Here is a 14,229-nt window from a genome sequence, read left to right on the forward strand (position 1 = left end):
AAAAAAAAAAAAAAAAAACAAAAACTCCCCCCCCCCAAAAAAAAAAAAAAAAAAAAAAAAAAAATATATATATATATATATATATATATATATAGAAATAAATTCAAATCAATCATTTGAATTCCTCTCTCAGACCGCAACCCAACTTCCTCCATTATTATTATTGTTATTATTATTATTATTATAGTTATTATTATTTATTTATTTATTTAATTTTGGCTGAAATCGCTCTCCATAGTCATGGCTTGTACTTATTGCTAAAGTTGAAGTCAATCAAAACCATATTTGTTTTGTCTGTCTTAAAAAAATAATTGGTAGAATCAGATAAAAAGTCAAAGGAATCACCAGCTAAAATGGACTTTATTCTCTAAGGGAATATTGGTACTAAATTGAATGGAAATCCATCATCCATTCATCCTGCTGTGGAACGACAAACAAAGCGAGCTTGAAAGCTGCTTTGTTGGCATCATTAGGACGTCTGCGCTGTATTCATTGTCTTCTTTGAAGGCCTTGCTGTACCCTTTATTTCTAAGATGTGTGAAATGTTATGTAATATATTCAATTTGTAGGTTTTTTGTGTGCTATGTTTAAAATAGATGCAATACAATGAAAATATTTCTTAATAAAAATTAAAAAGTGGCTTCTTACTTACCGTGGAAACTAAATTAGAAGATTTAAGATTTAAAACCACCAGTGGATTCAGTTCTTAGTGTTCTTTGCTATTCCTTTTTGCGACAAACTAAGTTATTACTGGGGCCAGCTTACTAACTGGACCTGGATTTGTGTAGCTTCTATATGTTACATTTTTTTGTCAAAACAAAACAGTATGTTTTTTTTTTCTGTTTGTTTTCTAATTAACAATGATTTTCTGTAGATTTTCTGAATATGAATAGGTTTATTTTTCCTGGTTATAAAAAAAAAAATCTCATTCAACTTGTTCATAAAATGGAGCCAAATGTTGCAGTAGGTGTTCGATGCATAAAGCGTTCTAGATTAATCCAGTTCCTCTGATCTTATGTTCTGTACGACTATAAAACTAAATCCCAGCCCTCAGACTTCATATTCCAGAACTGACTGCTGGGCTCTCGCCAATTGGTCTAGCTGAGCTCCAACAGGAATCATCAATGATTCACTTTCTCACCCTGGGTATGAATCTAACAACATAAAGCTTGAATGTGCGCATCTGTGTTGACATGGAAAGCTTGTCAATTTGTGAGGTAGCCAACCAGCTTTTTTTTTTTTTTTTTTTTTTTTTTTTAATATTTAAAAAAGGACAATTCTGTGTGTGAGATGATCTTTGTGCACTCATCTGTTGGTTTGGCTTTATCCCACCACACAAAATCAGTCTAACTGCATTCCTTTTGCTGCAAAAGGGGAAAAAAGAAGAAGAAGAAGAAGAAGAAGAAGAAGAAGAAGAAGAAGAAGGCATCTAACCTTTTGAATAATTAAGGAGGAGGGTTTGATAGTGCAGTCAGAGTGCTGGTGGGTTTGATGAAAGGCCGGCTCCTGCGCAGATATCACAGAAATCAAAGCTTACTTTGACACACTGAGGCATGAAAGAAGTCCTTGATAGGTTCAACACAGAATGCTTACTCCTCCATCGCTTTAGCTATCCAGTCACATGGGACACCCTCTCTTTGTCAGCACAGAGGGAATGTGACTCGATTGCACCTTTTACTGCACCTTCTGAACACGTCTGAGTTAATATTAGCAGGAAGGTTGAACTTGACCCCAAAAAATACATCCAAATCAGTCATACTGAACACTTTTTGCTGTTCAAAAAACAAAACAAAAAAAAACTCTTAGAAGCTGAGGTAGTTCACTTGTCTGGCGCTTGGTGCGTTGGGGTTTTGTTTCAAGTTCAGCTGTATTAAAGGAGTAACATGGTCATCCATATTCTAGTTCACAGCACGCCGACTAACCTCCCCCTCTAATTCAGACCCTGCTAAGTCACATCTGAGGTGTTCCTGTCTGTTGTGGAGGTGAGAAGAGATCAGACAAGTCGATATTTTCCCCTCCTGGCACTTCGAGCGGAAATCTACAAGAAAATCGATTACTCTTTTCCATTTTCCGTGGCCCTCTTCCTTTGTCTTCTTCTTTAACTATGCTTTCCTTCCCTTGGCTCCGTGAAAGTTGATGTGCCGGCTAAAAGCGATTTGTTTCCATGTGACAAAAACGGATACTCTGCAGTCAAACAACCATGAGGAATCATTTTTTTTACAAACTTCCTTATTTGCCTAATATGGATGCTGCTTAAGTCCCCAGAGATAATCCACACAGCTTTTTTTCTTTTTTTATTAACACCCCTACTTGAGCCGATCCTTTAAAAAGATTCCTACGACACCTTGTTCGGTTGTTTCTATAATCCAGAGGTTCCCAAACTGGGGGGCGCGCCCCCTGTGGGGGTGTGGGGTGGGGTGGGGCGGCGTGCCATTGCAGGGGGGGGGCACGGGAAGCCACCTGGAAGAAAAAAAAAAAAAAACATGAACGCTGTATGCGCTGGGTTTTTACCTTAGACTGGCCAACTCTCTGTTATTCCTATGTCAATTTGATACAGTAAAGGCTTCCGCACTTCTCATATCTGTGTCCTCTGTCACTTTTATCAGCAGTTAAAACTGTTTAATCCGTTGTTAACATGTTGTAACCTGTTTTTCCGAGCCGCCTTTAAACGCAACATGAGCACTGCGACGCTCGCGCTGGGTTTCCACCTGTGAAGGAGACCTGCTGCTGCTGTTCGGAGCTACGCAGGTTTGTGTTAGAATCACCTCAGCAAACCAGCAAAACGTAAATAACTTTTCAGTTTTTCCCCCAAACTCACAGACTGTTGAGTAAAGCTGTTGGATACAGGTAAAGTTAGCTAAATGATGACTAGTTAATATCAATACATCACCTTAAGCTTGTCAACAAGTAGCCTGTAGGCTCCTGATGTTGTTGTCTATGTTCAGCTACGTACATTTATTTTGCCCCCTAAAAATGTTAGACAGGGAGTCTCTAAGAATCCTCTTCTTCCTCCCCCAACACGTTTGGGAACCACTGCTATAATGTATTGTAAAAGTGTTCATACTTTTCAGATTTTTTTTAAACAGGCAAGAAATGAAACACCCTACAACTTTGTGTTGATCTATCACATGAAATCCTAATAAAACAAATTAAAGATTTGAATTTTAAGCTAACAAAATTTACAAGTACAAAGGGCGAGAATACTTTCGCAAGGCCCTGCATTCAGGTAACTTAAAAGGTATCGATTTTTAATTTGGTCATTCTCAGACTGAAATAAATCACCATGTGTTTTTTTTCCCTTCCATCATCTAAATTGTTCTCGTGGACTTTTACGTTTTGATTTTATTTACTTACTTATTTGTTTGCTTTAAAACGGCAAGTTTACCGCTTACAGTATTTCAGTCAATCAGTGTCCGCACTGAGGCGTAAGAAAAGAAAACAGGAGGGAAAAGAAAAGTAGAAACAAATTAAATTTAGTCATTAGACCTGAGACTAATCTCCTGAAAGAGGCTTTTGAGTGTGATTAGCTGGAGAATTGGTTGCTTTGGAACTAATCTCTAACTAAAACATAGGAAAAAAAAAAAAGAGAACAAAAACCAAAGTGAAGTACATATATGAAGAAAAACAATTTCTAACTTCATGGCAGAAGATGCTATGAAGCTGAAACTAGCTTTTTTTTTTGTTTACAGTTACAATGCCACCAGCATTAGTGAATAAACTCAGAAAAGATGTGGAAAAATGTCTCAAAACAAAATCAGTTTTAATGCAGGTGCACAGTTTTACTTGGAAAGCTGTAGAAACACCCAATGTTTAGAATGAGCACCTTTAATCAGAGGTGGGGAAAAAAAACAAATCCATGGAAAAAATATGATTGTTTTTAACAAATTCTCGAGTGGCACAGTTGTTGATACATGCCCTGCAGGGAGGTTTCTGCTTCTGAGGTACCTGCTGAAATCAACAGCGACAAGTTCACAAAACAGTGAAGTTGTCAGAGTGTCTCACTAAGAAACTGCTTGCCTGACTGCCAGCAGGTGACTGAAGCATGAGAATGAAAATTCCCCCTTGCCCAACTCTGTTTTCCTCGGGGCATAATAATCCGCAGGCGGCGATAGACTTGCATCTCAGGTTTCCAGATTTTCTTCATCGCGTCTTTCCCTCTTATAGCTGTAAGTCACAAGAAGCTCATTTATGTGCACCACAGGGCTCCAACTCCAGCTATACGTCCTGCAAATTTTACATGCATGCCTGCTTCAACACAGCTAAATGAAAGATTGAACTGCCTCTTCAGAATGCCATCAAGTTTTGGAGTGGTGCAGGGATACGTCATCTTCCAGACTTCTTGTTTACGCTACATGGACTGTCTCGGTGTCTGTTGTTTTAACTGATGGCACGGAAAAAAAACTGTCATGATCTATTTTTATCCATCAATTTTCCATCATAATAATGACATATCCAATTGTATTTAATTCCAGTTTGGTTTAATTAATTTGAAACCCGCTGAACGAAGAATCCACACCATGCCACAATACATCAAGTGGAAGACTATATGTACGTTTTTCTCCCCCAGTGACAAAAATTACTGAGTGTGTCCTAAGTAATTATACATAAACAATTAAATTAAATGATTCATTTAAATTACGCGCACCCACTTGTGCTTAATCACAATGTCTCATTGCTTGGAGGCTAAACCAGTGTTTTGTTCCATAGAGACTCGAATTACATCCACAATTTTGGAAACGGGGAACATTTCTCCAGTTGAAGTGTTCAAAGGCCAGCAAGACTCTGAATGAGGGGGTTCCTGATCCGGCAAGGCTTCGTTTCAGCGGAAAGAAAATCCCACAAGACGCAAGAATTGCTCAGCTGCACCAGACGTCCAGTAGTTCAGAGTACGAGACGCAGATTAGATGTTTTTTTTTTTTTTTTTTTTTGATTTCATAAAAGGCAGAGCTGAGGTAATCCTTTTAGTCAGCTCCCTCGATGACGAATGGGCACAGAAGGAGCGGTGCAAAAATGCCTTAAAAGCTGCAGAACATTTGGTCTTGGGGACTTAATGTACACAGTCCATGCACACAGAAGACAGCGTGTCTCTGGTGATCTGACAGGGTTCAAACCTTGTCCTTGTATGTATGCCATGCAAACTGGTTGGCTGCTTTACGCATCGGGTTCTCTGACTGTTCTTCTTAGGAAACCGCACTCCAAGAGTGACAGCCAAAGTCACCCTCCAGCGATCTTTGATGAAATTCGGATCGACGTGGATTCATAGCTGTCCACAAAATTAGAGAGCGTGCGTTGATCGATCATTGAGTTGTAACATTAATGTCTATTAGTATTAAATTGTCTGGGCTCTACATTATCCAACTGTTGTGTTGGATAAATAACCCCCCATTCTCCTTCCCTCACACACACACACACACACTGTCACCCCTGAAATTGGACACAAAGAAAATTACAAATTAAAAATTGAAAAAGGAAAAATCTGAGTTAATTTGATATCACTGGTCCGCTAGATTTTCAGTGTCTCAATGTTTTCTTTAGCTCATCACTCATCTTTTTACCTTCCAAAGTTTATTTAACTATTGATTGTTTATGTAATCTTCAACAGAAGTTTCCACAATCCTATGATCATATTTGATGAGGATTTTTGATGAAAGTTAAAATGTTTTAGGAAACATGCCGTAGTAGAGTCTATCTTGGAAACACTAGCACAAAATGACATTTTCAAGAGTCAGTATATGACATTTACAGAGATTTCATGAGCATAATATCAGAGTTTTGTCTGACACTTATCCTTACCCTTATCCTCCCAGCTGCGTTTTGATGCCTTCGTACGGCGCTCTAATTGGTTGAGCGTGATAGCGTGAGCAGGAACGGTTTTGGTTTCTATAAATAGCAGAGGAAGGCTGGTTCTCACTGTTGCAACTCCCACAAACACCAGACCCCTGTGCCATCTTTATACAGCTATATTATAAACAAAAAGATCTTTCTTTGAAAATCATCCTTGTCTGACTTACACTGACTGGTCTTAACAGTTCGAATCAATCTAGCCGGTCTTTTTAACCACTGCATCATTGCAAGCTGTGGAGTGTTCCAGCAGAAAAGTGTGTTTTGCTTTTTGTTTCTTTTTTTTTTAAAGCTATTCTCAAATTTCTCTTCTGCGTCTGCTTTCATCCCTTTCCAAAAAGTGTCTCTCGGGAATCCTCACGCCAGGTGCCATTACCTATTTATTCCTTTCTGGACACATTCTGCGCAGCCCCCAGCGTGCAACTCCAACATCAGCTAAACAATCTGTCACATGAAGCCAACAGAACTTTGTTTCTATTGTTTCCTGGATGCCAACGTCGTCCCTCGGGGGCGCGGGACCTCGGCCACGTTGTTGACTGCTGTGGCTGGCCCGCTAGACTGTGTGATCTTCCCCGCCGCAGGTGGTACTTACCTCACAGATCTCCAGAACTGACAGAATGTGATAAAAATGTCTCATAAAACATCACCGCCCAAAGCATTGAGTTAAAGGTGCATTGAGTCTTGAGAAAGCACAGAGCTTTGCCCTCCTGCTCTTTTCCATCCCTTCTCTTTCTCACAGTCTGATGTTTGCGTCTGTTTAATAGGAACAGACAAAAGGGAAAGAGATGACTCTGGAAACGGGAACAATCTGAAATTCCTTTAAAGCGAGTGGGCCCGAGCCCTGAAGCGGAGATATTTTACCTGAGGCACAGTACTTTGTACTTTAAGGCGTTTTTATTTTTTTTTCCTCTTGGATGTCTATTTTAGTCTTGAATACATATGAAAGGAAAATGAGGTGTTTCCTGTAATTAGAAACTCTAGGTGCGAGAGAATACGATCTTTTTGTTCTTTGCCTAATTAGGCCGCATGTACATGGGAACACGCGTTCTGTTCCTACCTGAGTATAAGTTCGGGCCACCCTTAAGGGGTTGACCCACTAAAAAGTTACAGAATTAGCAAGTGCATGACTACGCATGGGAACGGTGTGTGTGTGTGCGTTTGTTTGTAATACCTTGTGGGGACAATTTTCCTGACATATACTACGTTGTGGGGACCAATTGCTCCTTGTGGGGACCGGAGCCTGGTCCCCACAAGGGGAAACCCTGTTTTTGGGTCAGGGTTCAGAGTTAGGGTTAAGGTATGAATTGAGTTTTGGTTAGGGTTAGGGTTAGGTATGTGATGGTTAAGGTTAGGAAAACGGTAAAGGTAAGGTTTAGGCTGTAGAAATGAATGGAAGTCAATGGAAAGTCCCCACAAAGATAGCAACACAAACGTGTGTGTGTGTGTGTGTGTGTGTGTGTGTGTGTGTGTGTGTGAGTGTGTGTGCGTGTGAGTGTGTGTGCGTGTGTGTGTGTGTGTGTGTGTGTGTGTGTGTGTGAAAATAGAACGCAATAATTTCAAATTGAGGCGTGGGTGTGTGTTGTGATGGAAAAGCCATGCCCATGTCTGAGAAATGACATGCACAGGAGGAAATGTCAATTCCCAATGTAGCAAACAGCATAATGTTTCTCAGAGGAAAAGGGTAACATACAGATACTTCACTATAGGGCCGACAGCATGCTTAGGGTTTTTATCATCATTATTATTATTCTTTTTATAGCTGCAGAAAGTTTGAGAGTTCCAGGATCACGAGTGTGTGAGGATCGTGGAATTGTCTTATCCTTCGTCTCGCGTGTCAAACTAAACCCTGCATTTCTACGAAGGTTAAGATGCGGATATCAAGTTTCTGAAACAGACGAGCGAAACGACAGCTCCGAGACACCAAGCCGTGTCAGAATTCCTTCTAGATGTTTTGTAAGCCTTCTGACAAATGCTGTAGTTTGACGCGAGTTTTCAAAAGTGTTCTTCTCTTCCTCAAACTGATGCTATTTCTGTTTTTCTGTACAGGACGCGCTTCCGCTGCAGAAAAAGTGGCTTATTGTCATATAGATAATAAAGATCATTTCAAATGCTAACATGTCAAAGCGATCCTTTCTGCCCAAGGGTGACACCGTCTACAACTCTTTGAAGTATCTTGAATAATGTGAACTGCAGTAACATTTAACTTTCCTTTGGGAACACATCTTAAGATTAGACATATTGCATTGAAAATTTGAGTTGTTTTAATATAAAATACTGCTTTCCAGGGGAGTTATATAGAAACAGTTTAAATGCATTTAACTGGTATTATGTCCTAAGCACTCTCGAAAGAATAACAACGCAATATCAGATTTTTGAGCTCTACAGTTTCTCAGATTCAAGTCTTGAATTTGGTATTTTCTTTGTGACCGGAAAACAAAACACCAAGGGAAAAAAACTCATCTTGAATCTGTACCTTTTAACAAAATCCTTATCAAGCTGAGCTCATGTGAGCAGCGCGTTACCTTGAAATCACCGGTCTGAGTCATCCGAACACAATCTTTCTTCTCTTTCCACCTTTGTTTGCTTGTCTTTTTTTTTTTTTTCTGTAACTCATACATATTTCAAGGGCAGCCGACTCTCCTGGCCGTATAACTTCAAGAATCAAACAGGTTTCTAAGAGAAGTCAGGAAGCCTCCTGCATGAAATTCTGTCCACAGAGACGGAGCCTCTTCGTCTCACAGTGCTATGCTGGAGCGAAACGGCTGCTGGAAAACTGTTAAATCATTTGGGTGGCATTCACATGGTTATTGTTAAGAGGGCACTCTGAAGAGTACTTAAAAGGTCCATCGTTTCAGCCTCGAGTCCAGGGATGTATTGGCAATCTGTCCATCATGGTAAAGTCCAGCGTGGACATGCAGTCCAGTGTAGCAAAGTGGTTGAGATTGTATTTATTTACCACTTGTCTCTTAAACATCTTTATAATTTGTTGAGTCTGATTTTATGGTTATCCATTATGCGTCAGTTTAGCAACGATGCTGCAACTTTGATTCATAAACAAACCCCTGGTTTGTTGTGGCAACATTCTTACATTTTACATCCAAGCATATGTTTATTAAAGCAACGCTATTAAATAATTAGTTAATTTGAATTTTTCTTCTTTTAAAGATATGTTTCTGGCAAATAATTTTTGTTAATTTGTTTTTGTGTAAACTTCTGATTGTTTGCTTCTTTGCTAAGCTCCTACATCCAGCACTTCCTGTTTACATCTGATGTCATTGATTGCATCACCAGGTACAACCAAATGAGGGGGTTTCTTTTTTGTACTCTCTTACTTGTTCTATTTAAAGTAGTCCTTTACAGAGTGTTGCATTCTGCAAACCATTTACTTGCGCATGAGTTTGTAAATTAGATTAATAATCCTAGTCACGTTTCTTTGTTTAGACCGCATTGTTTGCTTGAACCAATTTTCTAATAGTGCAGACTGATGAGGTGTCCCATAGTATGATTTTGCCAATCGCGTGCCGGATCAGAGACACGTACACGAGAATGATTGACAGCACTAAGAACCTCCTCCTTGCTCTTATTGGTTGTTTCTAGCTACCACTGGAATAAGCAGAGGAGCAATTTTTTTTCACAGATTATCTGTTTCATACCATACTATCACAACAGAGTGACTCCTTAAAAAAAAAAAGATATTTTGTTTTTATAAAAGTTGCACATGCATTATGATAATTCCTGATTATCATAATGCTTTCTTTATTCCTTACAAGTGTGTTGGTTCAAAAGACTGTTCATGCTGTTTGTGAAATGAGAGGTGTGCGGCTCAGTGTCCCTGAATGCGACACTAAATGCTCAGTCTGAGGATGACGGGACGGCATTCTGAGCTGCGAGACATAATTATGACAAGTGACCATTTCTACGCTGTCTGATTCTTCTCATGTTATTTTAATGAGTGAGCTGTGGGCATGTCAGGAGCCAGTCACAGTGTATTGTTATGAGATGACTGAAGCAAAAGACTTTTTATCAAAATCAATAAGCGCGTAGGGATCCACAGACGGTCTGTTTGGCAGGTTAACAGGACGGGGCTGCACAATCGATACAGTATGGATAAACTTGATTTAATTTAGAACTGACACACACACACACGCACACGCAGTCTAATATTCTCATGCATGCCACTGGTTACAATCCATTAACAAGACCAGTGACATCCAGCATAGGAGCTTTCGACCAGTATTTTTGTGAGCATAATTTACCATTAATGACAAAGACCGGTGTGATTTGATTGCACCCACACTGCTGTGAAAACTCTCAAGGTCGCATCCTTCTGTCTCCCTTTCCAGAATTGTGAAAATGTAGATCTAGCTAATGCATTCCTCAGCTCGAAACGTGTGAGCCTACCCCAGCGGTGGATTTGATGTTGCAGATTTCCCTCGCTTTATGACGGCTTCGCTGTTTCAGCCGCAGCTATAGCTGCTTATCTCACCCACTCCAGGGGCGGTTATAACGTCTGATAAACAGGGTTTATTTGACGAGTAAACACACATATTCACTTCTTATTTGATGGCACCTCAAAATAGCAGGTTTATTGAAACGCTGCCAGATAAGGGATAGTTTTGGGGCGGGTCTCTTGATTGTTTGGTTTTCCTTTGTACTTTCTGGATACCTTAAATATCACAGTTGTTTCTTTGTTTTTCCTGCATCACATTCCCCTGGAGGGGCCCAGCTAACTTTAGGCGCTTATTAAATGCCAGAATGTTTCCTCTCGCTTGCTTGTGTTGTATGTTGGCAATTCATGATCAGGTCCCTTAAGATGGGTTCTTAGTGCCTCTAAGCAGGTAAACATATTGCCAGATAACAGCCGCAATTACTTCAAGAGAAGACATATGGGGAAAGATTTTTTTTAATTTGCTTTGTTTTATTTTTAAAGCGTGTTTGTGTGTTGCGGTTCATCTGTTTTTTTTTTTTGTTTTTTTTTAAGAAGTACGGTGCTGGTCATAGATTTATTCACAAATGTCATTGTCATAAAGGTCATAATCATTTTAGGCTTTTTCTGTGTACTTGTATGTACTGACTTCTTTAGAGCAAGGACTGCATCAAAAGCTGTATACATCTTACCAACTAACGCAGCTACCCAGAATGGACCACATACCAACATCGAAACACTTTAATAAAAATGATAAATCATTTAATTTAACGCATAACGGCCTCCGTGTAGTCAAAACTGTCCAAAGTGCTAACACTGCTAATGTCAGCTTGATGTTTGGTCTTCAGATCTGAATATACTTTTTTTTTTAATTCAATTACAAACTCATCAAATATTTAATCATTCAAACAAGCAATGTTGATATTTTAGCGTGCCCTGTCCTAACTGACATAAAGACTCAGCGTAAAACACACGTAAAACATTTATGCTGGCATTTACAATGTATGGGAGACATTAAATATTAACATCTAACAGGTGCAGGTAATGGGATTGCTTCATGCTAAAGCATATTCTGGGGATCAGCTTGAACTTTTCTGTCATTTGTCATGTTGAGTGAGTCCATGGGTGAGGTCTGTCACCAGCAAGTCGCATGAATGCTACAATGCACTAAAGTCGTTTAGTCCCCCCCCCACCCCCCCAGCTCTTCTTTCTACCAACCTGGGAGTTTCCTGTGTGGATTGACGAGTTTCCTTCTCTGTGTCTCCATCAGGGGGGCAATTCAAACTTTTGCTTGCCATCACTGATTCAAAGCCTCTTTTTTTTTTTTTTTTAATGTGTTGGCAATGCCTCAATTACTCAAGGCTTTGAGTCACTCAGTGAAAAACGAGTCACTTTCTGGCATCATGTATTGATTATGGAGCAACAGGGAGGCTGACTGCACACATCAGTCAATGCTTTCTATCGATAGATCAGTCTTAATTGTCCATCTCTCCAGCGGTTACCTGATTATATTCTAAAAACGCAGCTCCTCGGCCCTTCGGCGTCGGTAGAGAGACTTATTTTTGAGGACGTGTTTGCATTCCGTACAGTAACGGCCGATGGTTTTGAGTATGACAGAAATTTAGATTTTCTTGACTGTACAGCTTCAGTAGTTGATCGTATTTTTCAAACATGAGGAAAAACATGAAAAGAGCACGTATCAATTTTTCCTTTTTCAGAAAATTTGCCACAGCTTTTTGAAGGTTTTAACATCTGGACTCACTGGACTCAATCTGCCATATTTAATCCTAGAACCATGTTGACTTTTTGCATTGTTTTTGGGTTTGGGCAAAGTTGTGAGTGAGTGAGTGAGTGAGTCCCAATCAATTTGAAAGGATCGTCATGTATTTGGACATTTCTTGGAGGGAAATAGCCCCAATATTGTCTTTCTTGACAGTAAGACAACATCTAAAAGTAACTTCCTCACTATGTACACAAAAACACCATTTCAAAACAAGGTCTAGTAGTTTGTTAACCCAACCCAGTTTCTAACCTCACATTGGAGCATTGAAAATATAATAAACATGGATGAAATGGGAATTTGTCACACAATTCTGAGTTAATTATTTTTTTAAAGGAACTGCTGTCATGGTTCTGTTTGGGCAGCTAAGAAAGAACTCTTACGTATGACCCAATTTGAGGTCATACTGATAGGAGAGACTGTATAAAATGAAGAATTTTGGTAACACTTTTATTTGAAGGGCTGTGAATAAACGGACATTACACTGTCGTAAACATGAAGGAGCCTTGATGAATGTTTATGACTGTTGTCATGACGTGTCCTTCGGTAAACAGTGACACTTTTAATGCAAAGTTGACTCTTTTAATTGGTTTTTAATGTAAGCTTCAATGCAACTTTGCATTAAAAAACCCCATTATGTACCGAAAAACACTTCATGGCAACAGTCATAAACATTCACGTCTTTTGCACAACCCTTCATATAAAGCGTTACCAGAATTTTTTAACAGAGTTCTAAGTAAATATTGCCCAATATATCGTCCTCATAACGTCAATGTACACATTCGTAAAGGTATTATGGCAAAATACTGTTTGGGATGTCATGCTTGTCAGGTATTATTTTCCCACTCACTCCAAAAGGGTCCCACACGTGGCTATCGAGCCCAGAGAGCGGTACAAGTAATGATACGGCATAGCAAGACTCGTTTACACAGAGTTACGCACTGCTTTGTCTCAGTCACATAAGTGCAATTCAGACAATTCAAGTACACTGAAGTGTGTTTTGTTTTAACATTAGAAAATGTGAATACTGTGAAAAATATGTTTATGATCTTTATTACTACATCATACACCGTGTACTATCCATTTTGCGGCGTCATAAGTTGGCATGCCTACAGTATTTGGGGGATTAATTAGAGCCGCACACTTGAAAGTGGTAATATTCTACCGAGACCTGATGTTTATTCATAAGTGTTTAAACTTAAGAAGGCAAATTAAGATCAGAGCAAAAACAAGATGCACCAATTTTATGAGCTGCATCTTTAGCCTTCAGTTAAAGGGGCATATCTTTCCTTGTGATCACTTGAGCTCCAGCTAACCCCTCTGGAGAGGATATGATCAAAATAATCATGTTTTACCTCCAACAAATTTTAGCGCGATTACGTAGGCAACCTTCCTCCCCTGGCGTCCGTTCTGAGTCAGCAGCTGTATCCCATCTCGGCTCTCAAATCGTACGGAACCGAGTGCAAACTAGCTGCGCACGCAAACACGAGCGTCGGCTCCTGTTTCGGTCTGAACTTGTCGGTACACCAGGGGAGGTGAAATGCGTCCTCCCTTCCCTCTTCTCCCTCACCTGGCCTCTTCTTCTTCTCTGCGAGCTCCACTCGTCCCATGTGGTGTAATATATCAGCGTCTGACATGAGGTGCAACACCTGAGTTAATAGCTGCTGACTGCTCCTGTGAGCTACGCTTTGGGGGAAAACAAAATTACAGGTTGCCGAGACTGACAGCCGAGGCGGAGAGGTGCAGGAGATCGTCTGCCCCCCTGCCCCCCTGAGCTCCTTTTTGGCTCTGAAAAGCATATTAGCGCCAACACCGAATAGGGAAAGCAAACACGATGGCATGTGTTGCGGTTCTCGCTTTCACTCGCTCCTGATTTGCTGGAGTGCATATTATTTAATATTACGGTGTTAGTCATGCATGATGCTGCCAAGTAGCAGTTTTATTTTTGTTTTTAAAAAAAAGGGGGGATCTTCGCTCTTTGGACACAGGGCATGGTGGGAGTTTATTCTAAAAATAACAAGCGGATGTATCAAAAAGTGTTACGGGATCGGATCAGAAATTGAAGAATATTGCCTGTGATTGAGGAAAGCCACATTTCTCGCACAGCTCTCATTCGTCCTTGTGTAGAAGAGAGAAAATTGTCTGTTAATAGCAGGTCAGCCTTAGTTATTCCCCCCCCCCC

This window comes from Poecilia latipinna, unplaced genomic scaffold, assembly GCF_001443285.1.
Source record: "Poecilia latipinna isolate Pla-1442-1.1 unplaced genomic scaffold, P_latipinna-1.0 Scaffold395, whole genome shotgun sequence".
Taxonomy (NCBI): Eukaryota; Metazoa; Chordata; class Actinopteri; order Cyprinodontiformes; family Poeciliidae; genus Poecilia; species Poecilia latipinna.